We start from the raw sequence: 15,001 nt of genomic DNA, 5'->3' as shown, positions 1-15,001 counted from the left end.
ACTTTCCAAAAAATTTCATTAAAAGAATAGCACAAATTAAAAAATTATAAAACATATTTTTACTAAAAACACCAATATATTTTGTTCACACTTTATTTCCACCGATACGTAACTTGAAAGATTTAGCAACTAACTTTATATTGTCTGTGTGCACAATAGTGCATACTGTTAGTTTTATAAAAAACTCACAACATTTTTCCCAATCGCACCTAATAACTTCAAAAATAGAATCAAGCTAGAAACATAAAGCATAAACGAACTTATAGGTGTTTAATTCAAAATGACAAAAAACATATAAACGTTTTTTGGACAGAAAAGTAATAGACCACTTGTGCGTTTAGATTTGTCAATTTTAATCAAAAGCTAAGTAATGACTGCTAGGTCTGTATGAATTTTTAAGTCTGTATTACTCATTATTCATCACGAATAGCTGGTGTATCAGAAATTTCAACACCTCTTCTTGGTTAATGTGGAAGAGACAGATAAAATTAATGGAACATTGCTGGAATAAAGCTTATGTTAAGTGATAGTCCATATTCTCCACTTACTGCGGTCACTTTATTAAGTAAGCAGTATCTGTAGGTTTTCATGTGATTCGGCTAAAAGAACTGTATCATCAGCGTATCTCAGGTTATTTATGATCATGCCATTAATTCTAATGCCTATGTTTATTTCATCCATTGTCTTACTTAATATGTCTTCCGAGTACCTATATATTAAATAATATTGGTGAACGTATACACCCTTGTCGAACACCTTTTTTTTATTTCTATTTCTTCTGATGTTATGTCTTCTATTCTCACTACCGCTTTTTGGCCATAGTATAAGTATATAGTGAGCCTATAAGGGTCCGTTTTTCCTTTAGAAGTATGGAAACCTAAAAACTGTTAATTAATCAATCAATTGATATCGGCCCTGGACAGATAACGAAGTACAGGCATATTTGTGCTCTTCACAATTTGTTAGTTCTTGAGTGGTGAATCAATATCTATGAAAGATTTTTAATTTTTGCATACCGGTAAACAAAAGTATGTTACATCTCCTACTGTAAGTAAAACTGTAAACAATTTAAAATGATTGATTTAACATGTAGTGTTACCACTTTAAATTCTTAACCTGTCCAAATCAACCGGAAACAAAACGCTGACAAATTTCTTTGCTAGTGACATGTGAGCGACTTTACTAATTTGATTTTTAGGCATTAATATTTATTTTGAATTGACTTTATTTATTTTTAAATAAGAACACTTATATTAGTTTAAATACACAGACTTACTTCATATTATTTATTTACCACACTAACTTACAAGAACAATAAACACTTAATAGTATTTAATTTATTAGGAAATACTACACATTATCAAATCTAATTTATATTGTACTTTACAAAATTTATCTAATCAAAAAACCTCCAAATCGTACGCTCTGATACAGTATCTCGTCGTGGCTTTATTAGACTTCTCACTCATTCACAATCGTTGCCTTAAATACTATTTACAGTTTTTCTAGAACAAAAAGAATGATAGCGTCATTTACCTGTTAAAAGAGTCTCCCTTTGATTCAGAATGAAAATAATATTTACATAAAATAAAGTAACGTATACATGTATCCAGAAACTGGTGCCAGTCTCACTGGAATGCCAGTGGCATGAAAAATAGACCACCTTTCTATTCAAGACAGCGCTGGCAGACAGCTCTGGACTGGCGCAAAAAAGTGTTTACACTTGAACAAAACCGTATACAAGATGACTCTGCCACATCCTTGGTAGAGGAAGAAATTAGAATAATCACAAGAAACTTCCTTGATGGACAACGGATCATCCAAGTAACGAATCAAGACTGCTAAATACCCCTCCTAGATTTGAACGGTGACTGAAGACACCATGGCCAACAGACTTAATAAATTAACTATTTATGTGAACTAATATAAAATATATTATACAGGAGAGTAGCCACATGGCAGCTTCTACCTCATGTGTTCAACATTCACACCATTTACTTATAGCTTCATGATCAGATGGTAAATTAAATTGTGTATTAAATAAAAAAAACGTCAAAATATTTTTTATACCTAAAGGTGGAGCAGAATCTATTTCCTGAATTTCAGTTATACAATTTTGAAAAAAATATATAGAGAATAGTCAGATTTTTTTGATATGCCATTCCTATTACAGCAAGCATTTCATTGGCTAGAATTAGTGACGAGTATAATATATGATGTCATGGTAACTGACGTCTGTCATAATATTGGAGGTTACATTTATAATGTCAAATTATTGTTTTCAATTTATATTTTATTTGTTTAGTTTATATTTTAACAACGGTTTATTTTTTAAATAACTTTACTTTCCCTTCCGTATCCTTGATTGGTCGTTTAGGTTCGTAATGGTTTTCTTGTATGGTAGGTTTAGTTAGGCATTAATTTTAAGAAATGTTGCTGGCTAAATGGGCACAGCTTCCAAAGGCCACAAAAGAAGAAGAAAAAATAAACAAACAAAAGTCTTACATAACCTTCTATCTAAGCCTTCTATACTATAGAAAAATATGACTGACACTGGGTGCGTTCGGATGACCACAGCGGCTGGACAGCTGAGCCAGCAGTAGCTGTCAGACGTCACCGCTGGAAGTCAGCCGCTGAGAGATTTACTAAGCTTTCCCTATCACAGCTGGATACAACCACTCAGCCGATTTATGCTGACAGTCAGCCGCTATGGTCGTCCAAACGCACCCACTTATACGCTCTGAGCTTCGCTGGTGTCGCTTCTAGCGGATTACTAATTCAACTGTCACCAGTAATTTTTAAATTTATTATTTAATTTGATCGCTTAATATTTACAACGCAAAAAAGTAATTAAATTATAATCGATTTTTTAAAAATTTTGCTAACTGTTTTAACATTCTCTTAATGAAATATTAATTTCTTACTTCAGATACATTCACAATTATCGTGTAGATGGCGCTTAGATGATTTATATCTAATTATAATTAGATATTACAAAATATTAAAAAAACTTAATTCAGTATTTAAACCATAAGTATACTTAAGATAAAAATATATACCACAGCTTTGACCAACTAAAATTTTTTCTAATTAATGTTTTTAATTTCAATTTTAAATTATTCACTTTGACATTTATGTCAAATTTCCAGTAAAGGTTTACAGACTTGTCAATACTGGCTCTCGCGATTTTTTAATTATCCCCTCTACCTATGAGCTCAGCGTATATTACAGATACAGTTGGAAAAATGAAAGAATACCCATGAACGATCACATCAATCACTTAATTTATGTTTGTTGTCTTTTTCTATAAATAATAAACGTTTGTTATAGAAAAAGATAGGAAACACAAAATAAGTGATCGATGTGATCGTTCATGGGTATTCTTTATTTTTCCCACTGTAGTTATCTTTGTTTCACACTCTTAAAGACAAAGAGAAACAGTGTCACCTGTAGTTGCTGTGGTAAATACATACCGTCGAAAAAATGAAAGAATACCCATGAACGATCACATCAATCACATATTATTCAGATTATTAATAATCTATCTCTCTCATTTATTATTTATGAAAAAATAACAGCAAATACAAAATATGTGATTGATGTGATCGTTCATGGGTATTCTTTCATTTTTCCAACGGTATATGTTTTTATTTGGCAACAGCGCTTGTTTCCAAACTTAACGGTAGTGAAAAACTAATAAATGAGGAAAAAATTGTTGAATTTGCTTGCCGTCAAGTTTGTACGAGTACCAGTGGGTTATATTTCATTAAATATAATATGAAGTGCATGCCTAATTGTTTAACTTTTAGTTTATCATACTTTAACAATGAATTGGGTGGCTCTCTGATCCAATATAAGTACTGTTATTATTTCCACTAAAAATGGTTACAGGAACAATTTTTTTAATTTTTTGATTTGATTGATATGACACATTTTTAAAATTCTGATCAGTCTGACGTAGAGGACATTTTGTTTGAATAATAGGTTTGTTCTAGCAAACAGTCGAACTAGTCAGCAAACAGTTGGTCAGTGAGAGAACATAATACAGTTACGAGTGCTATCCCCTCTACTCGCGCTGGTCCACTATTCGCTAATGGTTTCAGACCGTTTGAAACTCGTGCTAGAACAAACTAATTGTAAGAAACAAATCACAATAACTAAATAAAACAGATTTTCCCACCTACCTCTATCCAAAGTATACATTTCCTGGCCTCATTGTAGGGAGCAGAGTCATATTTTTTCTCCCTAGGGAAACAAAGTACTTTTAATCCCTAGGGAGTAAAAGTAAGTGATGTTGACGTCATACTACGTCATAGCATAGATGAAATAACTTATTGGCACCCTATACTATTACTCTATTTTGTATTAGGTAAGTATCCATACATTTTAAATTTTATTTATAGATGTTGCAAAATGGTAAAAACAGTAAATTGTTATTTTGATTTAAAAATGTTTCATTAATAATTTGATAGTTATACTGTACCTACTTGTTAGTTTTAGTTCTCTAATAAATTTTGTTAGTTCTATTGTTGATTGAATACATAAATTCCTGTATTCAATTATGATTCATGTATTCAATCAACAGTTATATAAATATTTTAAAAATGGAAAAATGACTTATTTGAGGGAGGTGGAAAAATGTATAACATGGGAGAAGTGCCTTTTCCTCCCTTGAATGATTACTGTAGTAAACTAGTAAACTTTATTCTTGGGAGGAAAAGGTGCACTTCGCTCTCTTGTTATACAAATATCTATAGGTGTTAAATTGGTGAATAAACAAAAAACCAATATAAATAATTAAATTATTTCGCTTTCTTCTCTAAATATTGTTGGTACAGCATTGCATTTTAATTTTCTGCTGCCATCTTGCCAACTTTTTTCCACATGTCAGAAGTAGTGTTCCTAAACATTCAAAAATTGAATACAATATTTTTTAATGATATAAATATTATAAAGAGAATGCATCAAATGCAAATACTCAATTAATTTTACTTGAAGAACTTACTTCACAAACAACAGCATATTTGTTTGGATCTTGTTTTAACCCTATATTTTTAATCCACACTTTCCGTCGTTCAGATTCTTTTGGGAAAGAATTCATTTTCACATTTTTTTTCCCAATCGACTTCGCAACCTTTTACCTTAGAAGAAGGCATTTTTCAACCTGAATAATAGTAATAGTAATTTAATATTTCTCGATCTATCTAGTTAAGTGAGGTTAAACCAGAGTAAACGAAAAATAAACAACTCATCATCTGTTTACCCCTTCCAAATTAATCCGGAAATCTGAGCAAAAGATGGCGGAGCCAATCAGCTTTTAGCGTATACGATGGCAACACTCTTCCAAGACGCACACTGAGTTAAACACCTTCCCCTCAAAGGTCCATTCTATAGGGGGGTTTGATTAGACGACCTGATTTTGAGCTGTTGGTCCTTTTGGGGCTAAGATTGTTTGAAGTATTTATAGATGTTTTTGGGGGCTTAATAATTCCTAAGTTGGCAGTACTGTGAGGATCGTGATGGTGGTCATGATTCTGTTTATTTTTTGTTATGTCACTGCCATTTGGGTGTGTGTTTACATTGTTCTGTTTATGTAAATTATTTTGTTTATGTCTTACGACAATGTTTTGCTTTTGGGCATATAGATTATCGGCTTGAGCTAAGTCAGGGTAAAACTCAGGTTCTAGTAGCAGCTCACTAGCTTGGGATTTTGTTATCGAGTGTTTCATTTGGTTTGTATTGCGCCTAACTATTCTATTGTTATACTCTTTTCTGACCCAGTATGATCTTGGTTCCTTAGCTTTTTCAATAACCACTGCTTTGTGCCATATTTCATCCCTTCTACTTTTCACTACTACCTTATCACCCTTTTTAAACTCAGTTACTGCTTTACGTGCTGTTTTATCATAATGTAATTTCACCTTCCCTTGTTGTTTGCACAGCAATCCATATGTTGTTTTCTGTATCTGAGGTTCTAATTGTTTACTAGTTATGGGTAGTTGAGTCCGTAAAGTCCTGCTTTGAAGAATCTGGGCCGGAGAGGCATGCAGTGCAATTATTCCTGTATTGTTATATTCCATTACAGATTCACGAAAATCAGTGTTTGTTTCTACACTTTTCCTTAATATTTGTTTTGAGATGCTGACAGCCTTTTCTGCAAGACCATTACTTTGGTGCCACTCTGGAGTACATGTTGCAATAGTTATATCTTTTTCACGGTAATAATTCAAACATTTCTGTGACACAAAGGGTAAGTTGTCAGCAATTAAAAACTGTGGGTATCCAAATTTACTGAACAGATCTTGGAATGCACTGATTACAAAATTTGAAGTCTTATCTTTTAAAATGGCAAGATCTATCCAATGGGAAAGATAGTCTATAGTTACAAGATAGTATTTAGCTCCGAACTCCACTATATCAGAGGCAACTTTATTAAATCGTAACTTAGGTACAGAATGAGGTAACATGGGTTCCTTGAAATTCTTGGGTAAGTACTTTTCACATGTCCTACATTCTTTTATGAATGTTGTGATGTTGTCGTTAAGGTGGGGCCAATAAAATATTTTTCTTGCCTTATTTATGGTTTTGCTTATACCTAGGTGTCCTTTATGCATTATTGTCATGTAATTCTTTCTCAGAGCTGTAGGAACTATAATTTTGTCCTCAAGGAAGACTATACCAGCTTCAACGAAGATGCTATCTTTTAGCTTATAGTATGGTCTGCAATTTGCTGGTAGCATATTCTCTTTTGGCCATCCATTGAAGTAGTAGTCAAAAATTTTTGAAAGTGTTTCATCCTTACTCGTGAATTCTCTTAATTCAGATCGTTTCTCAATACTCATTGGTAGATGTTTGCTCACAGAATGTACCATTTCAATCATTTCAGGGTCGTTTTCCTGCACTTTTAAACTAGCACGTGACAACATATCTGCGAAATGGATATTTTTACCTGAAACATATAATGTATTCAAGGAATACTTCAGAAGTTTCAACCTTAATCGTTGTAATCTCACAGATCCAATTTTACATATAGGTTTTGCCATAATAGATATAATTGGTTTATGGTCTGTCTGTACATCAACAATAGATTTATAAATGAAATCATGGAACTTTTGGGTGCCGTAATGAATTGATAAAAGTTCTTTCTCTGTTTGGCTGTAGTTCACTTCGTGATCATTCATATTTCGAGAAGCGCAAGCTACCAGTTTTAAAATTTTATTCTCATGTTCTTGGAACATACAGCAACCTAATCCATTCTTGGAGGCATCACATTGTAGTATAATCTTCCTCTTTGGGTCAAATGGCGTTAATGCAGGAGATTTAGTAATTATTTCTTTTAAATTTTCAAAACACTTTTGTTGTAATGGGAGCCATTTAAATTCTACGTCAGATTTTAAAAGTTCACATAAAGGTTTAATATGCTCTGCCATGTTCGGGATGTATTTTCTAACATAATTAAAGCTTCCAATTATTCTTTGAAGTTCAGTTTTGTCTTTTGGTCTTTCCAATTTACAAAGAGATTCAACCCTATCTGGGTCTATTTCCATACCTTTCTCTGAGAATACTTGTCCCATAAATTTTACTTGCCTCTGGCAGTATTGAAATTTTTCTTTATTGAATTTGGCACCGGTTTCTTTGGCTCTTTTTATCACTTGTGCAACTGCTTTATCATGTTCCTCTTTATCTCTGCCAACTACTATCATGTCGTCATGTAAGATCTGAACATTTTCTAAGTCTCCAAAATTTCTTTCAACTTGTTCCTGGAATAAGTCTTGGGAGTTTGAAAGCCCATAAGGCAGAACCACATATCTGTAGATACCAAAAGGTGTAGCAAAACTACATTTCCAAGAGGAGTTCTCATCTAATTCTAAGTGGTGGTACCCTTCAGCCAAGTCAAATACAGTGAATATTTTTTCCCAATCATATTGGAGCACACTTCTTCAATGGTCTTGACTGGTTGTGGTTTTCGTATAATTTGACCATTAAGGTTTTGTGGATCTAGACATAATCTCAATGTACCATTACTTTTTTCAACAATTACTATACGGTTTATGCTGGCACGAGGGTCTATCTCATCCACTTTTACTATGGCTTTCCTCTGCACTAGCCTCTCAAGCTCGTTTTTTAGAGCATCTTTTATGGCGAATGGAACCTTTGTAGGTGGATAACTGACTGCTTCGAAATTTTTTGTAGTAGTTATCTTAAATTTCCCTTCAAATCTTCCATAGCCAGAAAATATTTCATGATGATCTGCTATGAATTGATCTTTCTCAACATTGTTGTTACATTTTTTAATATTTACCCTGTTTATTCGTTTTAAAAGACCAAGATCAACACAAGCCTGCCCACCTAGCAAAATTTTGTTAGCTCCTTCAACAATTACAAAGTTTTCATATATATTTTTGTTCTTATACTTACAATGAAGGCTTACAATACCAATAGTTTTTGCCTGAGTGCCTTCAAAACCCTTTACAATAAATTTATTTTTACATACCTTAAACTGCTTGTTAATCCTTTTAAAAATTTTGTTTGGTATTACTGAAATGTCAGCCCCTGTGTCTAGCTTTACTTTAAATTTGGAATTCTCTACTTCAACAATCTCATCCCAAAGGTCCCGTAACTGATCTGAAACATTAACATTATTTATCACTAAACTAGAACTACTATCACTATCACTGTCGGATTTCTCTTGGTTGTCCACATTCTCTACATTTCTTACTCTACAAGCAACTGCAAAGTGGTTCAAGATTCCACACCGTGAACATGATTTTCCAAACGCTGGACACTTCCTTGGCCCATGCATTGTTTGACAGCGCCTACATTTAAATTTGTCTTGCTGTTTTCTGCTTGTATGTTTATCCTTGGGAAACCTCTTGATAGCATGAATTTCTGCGATGCTCTCTTCTGCAAACATTTTGTTCTGGTTCTTACTGATTTCACTTGCACGGCAAATTTCTATGGCTTTGTTTAACTTTAGCTTGTCGATTCTTAGTAGAGCTTCTCTTGTGACTGTATCACGAATGCCCATGACAATTCTGTCTCTTAGAGCTTTCTCCTCAGTTGTTTCATCTGGGTCTGTTACATTAAAATTACAAGATTTCACCAGGTGCTTCACTTCAGTGAGGTAATGCTCAAAAGATTCGCCCTCTTTTTGGTTTCTGCTTAAAAACTTGTATCTTTCAAACACTCCATTGGCTCTTGGATTAACATATACCTCTAGCTGTTCCATCATGTATTTGTAGGGCTCAGCAGTTCCATCGGGGATTGCAATTGTGCACATTATTCTAGCGGACTCGGCTCCTATTATATTTCTGAGGATTGCCAGCTTTATATTATCGGCAGACTGATCTTTCCCTGTGGCTACTAGATAATCTTCAAATGAGATTTTCCAAAACTTCCATGTGGTAGCGACATTCTGCCCCTGTAAGTCGAAATCTGGAGGCAATTTTACAGGTCCATGTATGTGTGACTGTGCCATGTTTAGAATTAATGTATCCACATATACTAGGATATTTTAATAATTGGATAAGCTTTATAATCATTTATTGAAACCCAAATACAAACTTATATTTTAACAGATAATATTTTAATGGTTGACATTAACCTTGACAGTTGACATCCCGTCTGTCTCACGGGTATGTTCGCTTTAGTAATACATAGTTAAGTTAAACAGTAGGAAGATCACTTATGTACAACAAATACATGATAGGTCCGAGTACACTGTCCCTGATTTTATGGCGTTCAGAGAAGAGTATTCTTGGTTTTGTCTGACAAGGAAGTGTCTATTGGTTAGGTATGATTTTAGTAACAGGAAGTGGGGATATGGAAGTAGCGTCTTAATTTTGTAGAAGAGTCCAATATGCCAAACTTTATCGAATGCTTGTGACATATCAATAAATGCAGCAGAACAATAACGTTTGTGTTGGAAGTCATCGTTAATCTTGTTAACTATTCTATGTACTTGTTCGATGGTGCCATGTTTGTTTTGGAATCCAAATTCGTAGTCTGGAATTAAGTGCATCATTTCTGTTATCGACTTCCATAAACTAATAACAGACGTGTGGATCACAGAAGACATTCCAGGAGACTGAAAAAAAGCAATTATATACCCAATCCATAAGAAGGTTGACAAACACAACTACAAAAACTCTAGAGGCATATCCTTGCCCTTTGTGGAGAATCATAGGAGAATATCAGGCCGTATTCAGACCAGGACGGTCTAGTATTGACCAGCTATTAAACGTAAAACAAATATTAGCTAAAGCCTGGGAGCACGACATAGATATATCTACCAAATCTTTGTAGATTTTTGATAAGTCTATAATAAAATAAATAGAGATAAAATATATGTAATTATGCAAGAATTTGGTATACCAAGGAAATTGGTAAAGTTAGTTCAAGCCACCATGGCTCACACAGAAGCGCAAGTACGAATTGTATGTATGGAATATGTTATAAGAAAGATGTCCTTAAAACCAAACAGTGTATTGTTTAATACGTATAATCAGATTATAATGTACGCAGATGATGCTAACTCGATGGAAAAAACCACAAGAGCATCACAGAACTTTATGTGGAGCTTATAGAAGATGCGAAAGAAATAGGGCTAGCCGTCAACGTAGATAAAACTAAAGCCCTAATACAAGCAAGGAAACAACGAAACTTGCAGAATTTGACAATAGACGACGTTAACATTGAAGTAGCAAAACAGCTCACATACCTGGGTGTAGAGCAGGGGCGTGCAGTCCATGGAAGCAAGGGAAGCATTGCTTCCCTTGGTTTCCGTAGGTAATACCGTACCAACTGAGTAACTGAGATTATTTAAAAAAAAATTGAACAAACACATAAGCAGAAGCAGGATTTTAAGTTGCATACGAGAATATTTAATTATGTAATACAAGCAGTAAGTAATAAGAAAAGCAATGAAAAATACTCTTAAGCAGCGCTGCATGCTGCATTTCTAGCTTTCGTTCCGTGCGCGGACCCATACGTATTTCTACGTTGGTATTTCTACCCCATCGTATTTCTACGTTGGTATTCGTCATGGAGTCATGTCGGCAGATAATCTGATTTCAAATTTGCTTCTCCTCACTACTCCTCAGCCTATGTAAAAATTACCGGTGTTACACGCAGAGTGGCGAGTTCAAATTTCGGGCATATCTACCGCTTATAAGCAATTTTGTCAACTGCATACAAGGAGCTGTTTTCGTGAATTTAAATGAGATTTACCAGCATCTTTGGAGAATGGCGAAAATGTGAAAAGTGGGATACAGAAACCATAAATAGCTCGAGAGGGTTTTTGGAGTTTTTTAACTTCGCTTTTTTCAGAAATATTTACATTCTCAGATAATTTATTTAATCTATTGCAATGCAAGATAAACGAGATTGGTTTCTGTGTAAAAAAAAATTAGCGAATTTAAAGATGTTATTAACAAAAAGAGAGAGATGACTTTGAAAAATGTTGGAATAATATGATGGCAAGAAGTTTTGAGCCTAAAAGGAAACGCATACGCACTGATAATGTTGGAGATGTCCAATAGTACTACCGCCGACTATTATAGTCTATAATACTATCAGATTTTAGATCAAATATGCCAACGAATGGAAAATAGGTTTAAGAATTTTGATGACCGAGACTTTCGTTCAGGTAGAAGAATTGAATTACATTATAAATAGGTATTTTTACAATTTTTTTATAAATTGCTTCCCCTCTTTCAAATTTCAACGCACGCCCCTGGTGTAGAGATAACTGCGAGGACGGCAGCGAAGAGGAGGAAATGCTGAACCGGATAATGCTTACTAACAAAGTCTACTTCTCTTTGTCGCAGATGTTTGGATCCAAAGACATCAAATGATAGGGAAATAAAGTTTAATGTACATATATAAAACCATCATACCACTAATAGTAACCTAGGGCGTAGAAACATTGATCATGACAATAAACCTTATTAATACTTTTGAAAGAAAAATACTAAGGAGGATATTGGAACCCGTTTGCGACAATGACCTAGGTATGGAGAATAAGGTTCAATCACGAGTTATACTATTACAAAGAACTTCTTCTTCTTCTTTTTGTATAGACATGACTCTGTATGTTTTTTCAATTTCAGTCGTCGTTCCATCGTTTTCGTGGTCTTCCCACTGATCGTCTTCCTATTGGGGAACCGTCTCTCGCTGTCCTCACTATCCTATTTGTTGTCATTCGACTTATGTGGTCATTCCATTCTATATTTCTGTTTCTTACTCAGGTATTAATGTTATACACCTTGCATCTCCGTCGTATATCTGTACTTCTAGCTCTGTCCCATAGAGTCTTATCATCGATTTTTCGAAGGGTTTTCATCTCCGCTGTTTCGAGTAATCTACAAAGAACTCTATAGCAAATTATACGAAAATACGAAGATTGCGCTGGACAGGTCACCTTATAAGAATGGATAATGACAGAACACCTAGTAGAACGCTTAGTGGAACTATGGTGGGACGTCGGCCAGTAGGAAGAGGTGGATAGACGACGTAAGAATCGATGATAAAGAGATAATGAGGATGGATAACTGGAGGAGAGCCGTCAGGACTGGCAGCTTGGAGGCGAATGCTGGGGCCCGACTTAGGCTGTAATGCCATAGGATAGAGAGAGAGATTATTGATGATTTCTACTTTTACTATTTTATTATTTGGGCCGGTGATAAATTGATTGATCACTGTCTTTTATGAAAAAACTTTTTTTGGACAAGATTTTCGCATTAGTCCAGTCGGGTTAGACGAATAACAGGCCTAACCTTGCATTAGGAGCTGCCCCAAATTTTATTTTTCTTATCTTTAGGGAGGGTCAATAGTAGTGTAAATTTAAAATCTCGACTGAATTGCGCCGTTGCGTTAGCCGCCATCTTGATTTTAAACTAGAACCGTTTTTGCTCAATATCTACGCCATTTTCAACTGTTCGACAAATAGTATACGAACCAAAATTGATAAAAATGTGATTTTCTAAATTTATATTATTACAATTTTTTCGTGCGGTCGATATTTTCCGAGTTATGGCGGAAAATATTGACAGTTAGAGCATAGTTATTGAATTATTTCGTTTATTATTAGTTTTACGACAAAAATGTTCCTCTACAAAAATAGAGAACATTCTACACAATTTTGATCTCTTTCATTTTTTGCTACAACTAATATTTAAGGCAGTACGTATGCGATAATAGCGCGAGCGTAAGACCTGATTGATTTTATAGCAATTGTTTTTGTTCAATATCTACGCCAGTTTCAACTAAAATTGAAGACCTTGGGACCAGAAGGGGAAAAGCCACAATTTCGTCAAAAATGAGTTAAAGTAGAAATCGCACACTTTAAGACCATATTAATGTCCCAAACAGAAAATTTCAGCAGTTTTCTCATAGATGGCGCCGCTGTAGTTAAGTCCCGTTGTGTCACCATTACTTTATATTGCAACAGAAGGTGACAAGCCACAGTAGTAATCAACATGGCGGCGGAACATTCCCGTGAATGTAAACGGAAAATAGACTTTTCTGAGTTGGATTCTGAACACAGTGACCAATATGCGTGTTTAAATAAAAGCGAAGATGACACAGACTATATAGTATCCGGAAGTAGCAGCGATTGAGAAAATATAAACTCAAGAACAGTGAGTTTATTTACTGTGTGGCTTGTCCCCTTATGTTATATTTTTCGAACCTAAAAACATTAGGATTGTTCTAAATGTTTTTTGTGGCTTATACCTTTTTAGTAAAATACCTACTTTATTGTAGGAAAATGAATAGGTTTATACCCCACAGACTTCTCGAGTTCTCTTGCCAACTCCAGAAAAGAAGGCGATTTCTAGATGGAGACACAAGGATACCCAACGACACAAAAAATTAAGCGCAAGACTAAAAAAAATCTAGTTTCGAATATGTATATAAATACAAAAGGGAAGAAAATAGAACCAAATAGATTAGGTGCACCTTGCGGTTGCAAAAAATAGTGCAGACAGAAATTGACAGAACTGGAAGGCATTGAACATTTGGACGACCTTTCAGATATTGAAAATATTGACAACTAAATTATTTTATTGTTGCATTTTATGTTCATATTTTAGAATATAATTTTTTATGCAAAAGGGGATAAACCTCATATTTTTTCAAAAAATTTTCAAAAACTCAAAAACCGTTAAATAAACATTTGTGTTACTTTTATTGTGCATTTAATATCATATTTCCAAACGACTATGGGCCTTACTACCAAGAAAATTTTAAAAATTGGATTTCAGGATTTGAAAATAAGTTTAAAATGATGTTTTCTCCAAAATATTGTTTGGTGGCATGCCCCCTTCTGGTCCCAAGGTCTTCAATTGTTCAAAATATAATTTCCTACAATTTCTTTTTAGCAATTTTTTTCATGCGGTTGATAATTTCCGAGTTAAAAATGAAAATAGTAAAAAGTGGTAGAGGAAGCATAATTATTGAATTGTCTCATTTATTATTAACTTTACGACATAATTATAAATAAACAAAAATAAAGAAAATTATATTTTATACAATTTTTGAAACTTCCAATGAAACATCAACCAAACTAAGTATATAAAAGATATAAATAATAACTTATATGCATTAAATTCACTTAATTTTATTAACTAGCGGGTTTTATTGGTTGAATTTTTCTGTCGATATTTTAAGTTTCATTTTAGCTAATATATTTTAATATTTCAACATTTTTTTTTTAATTTTGGACCCTGCTGGGGGGAATTTTCCCATCCCCCCTTGTAGACACGCCACTGGTTCTCTCGAAAAATTGTAGTAAATCGTAATTGCAACAATTTCAGTTATTGCACTTTTTGTCGAAAAGTTGAAAATGGCAGAAATATTGAACAAAAACAATTGCTATAAAATCAATCAGGTCTTACGCTCGCACATTTACCGCAAACGTACTACCTTAAATATTGATTTTATCAAAAAAATGAACGACATCAAAATTATACAAAATTTAATTCTCTTTATTTTTGTATAG

Source organism: Diabrotica virgifera, chromosome 2, assembly GCF_917563875.1.
Source record: "Diabrotica virgifera virgifera chromosome 2, PGI_DIABVI_V3a".
NCBI classification, from domain to species: Eukaryota; Metazoa; Arthropoda; class Insecta; order Coleoptera; family Chrysomelidae; genus Diabrotica; species Diabrotica virgifera.
The sequence above is the reverse complement of the archived record's forward strand: the minus strand, read 5'-3'. Positions refer to the sequence as shown.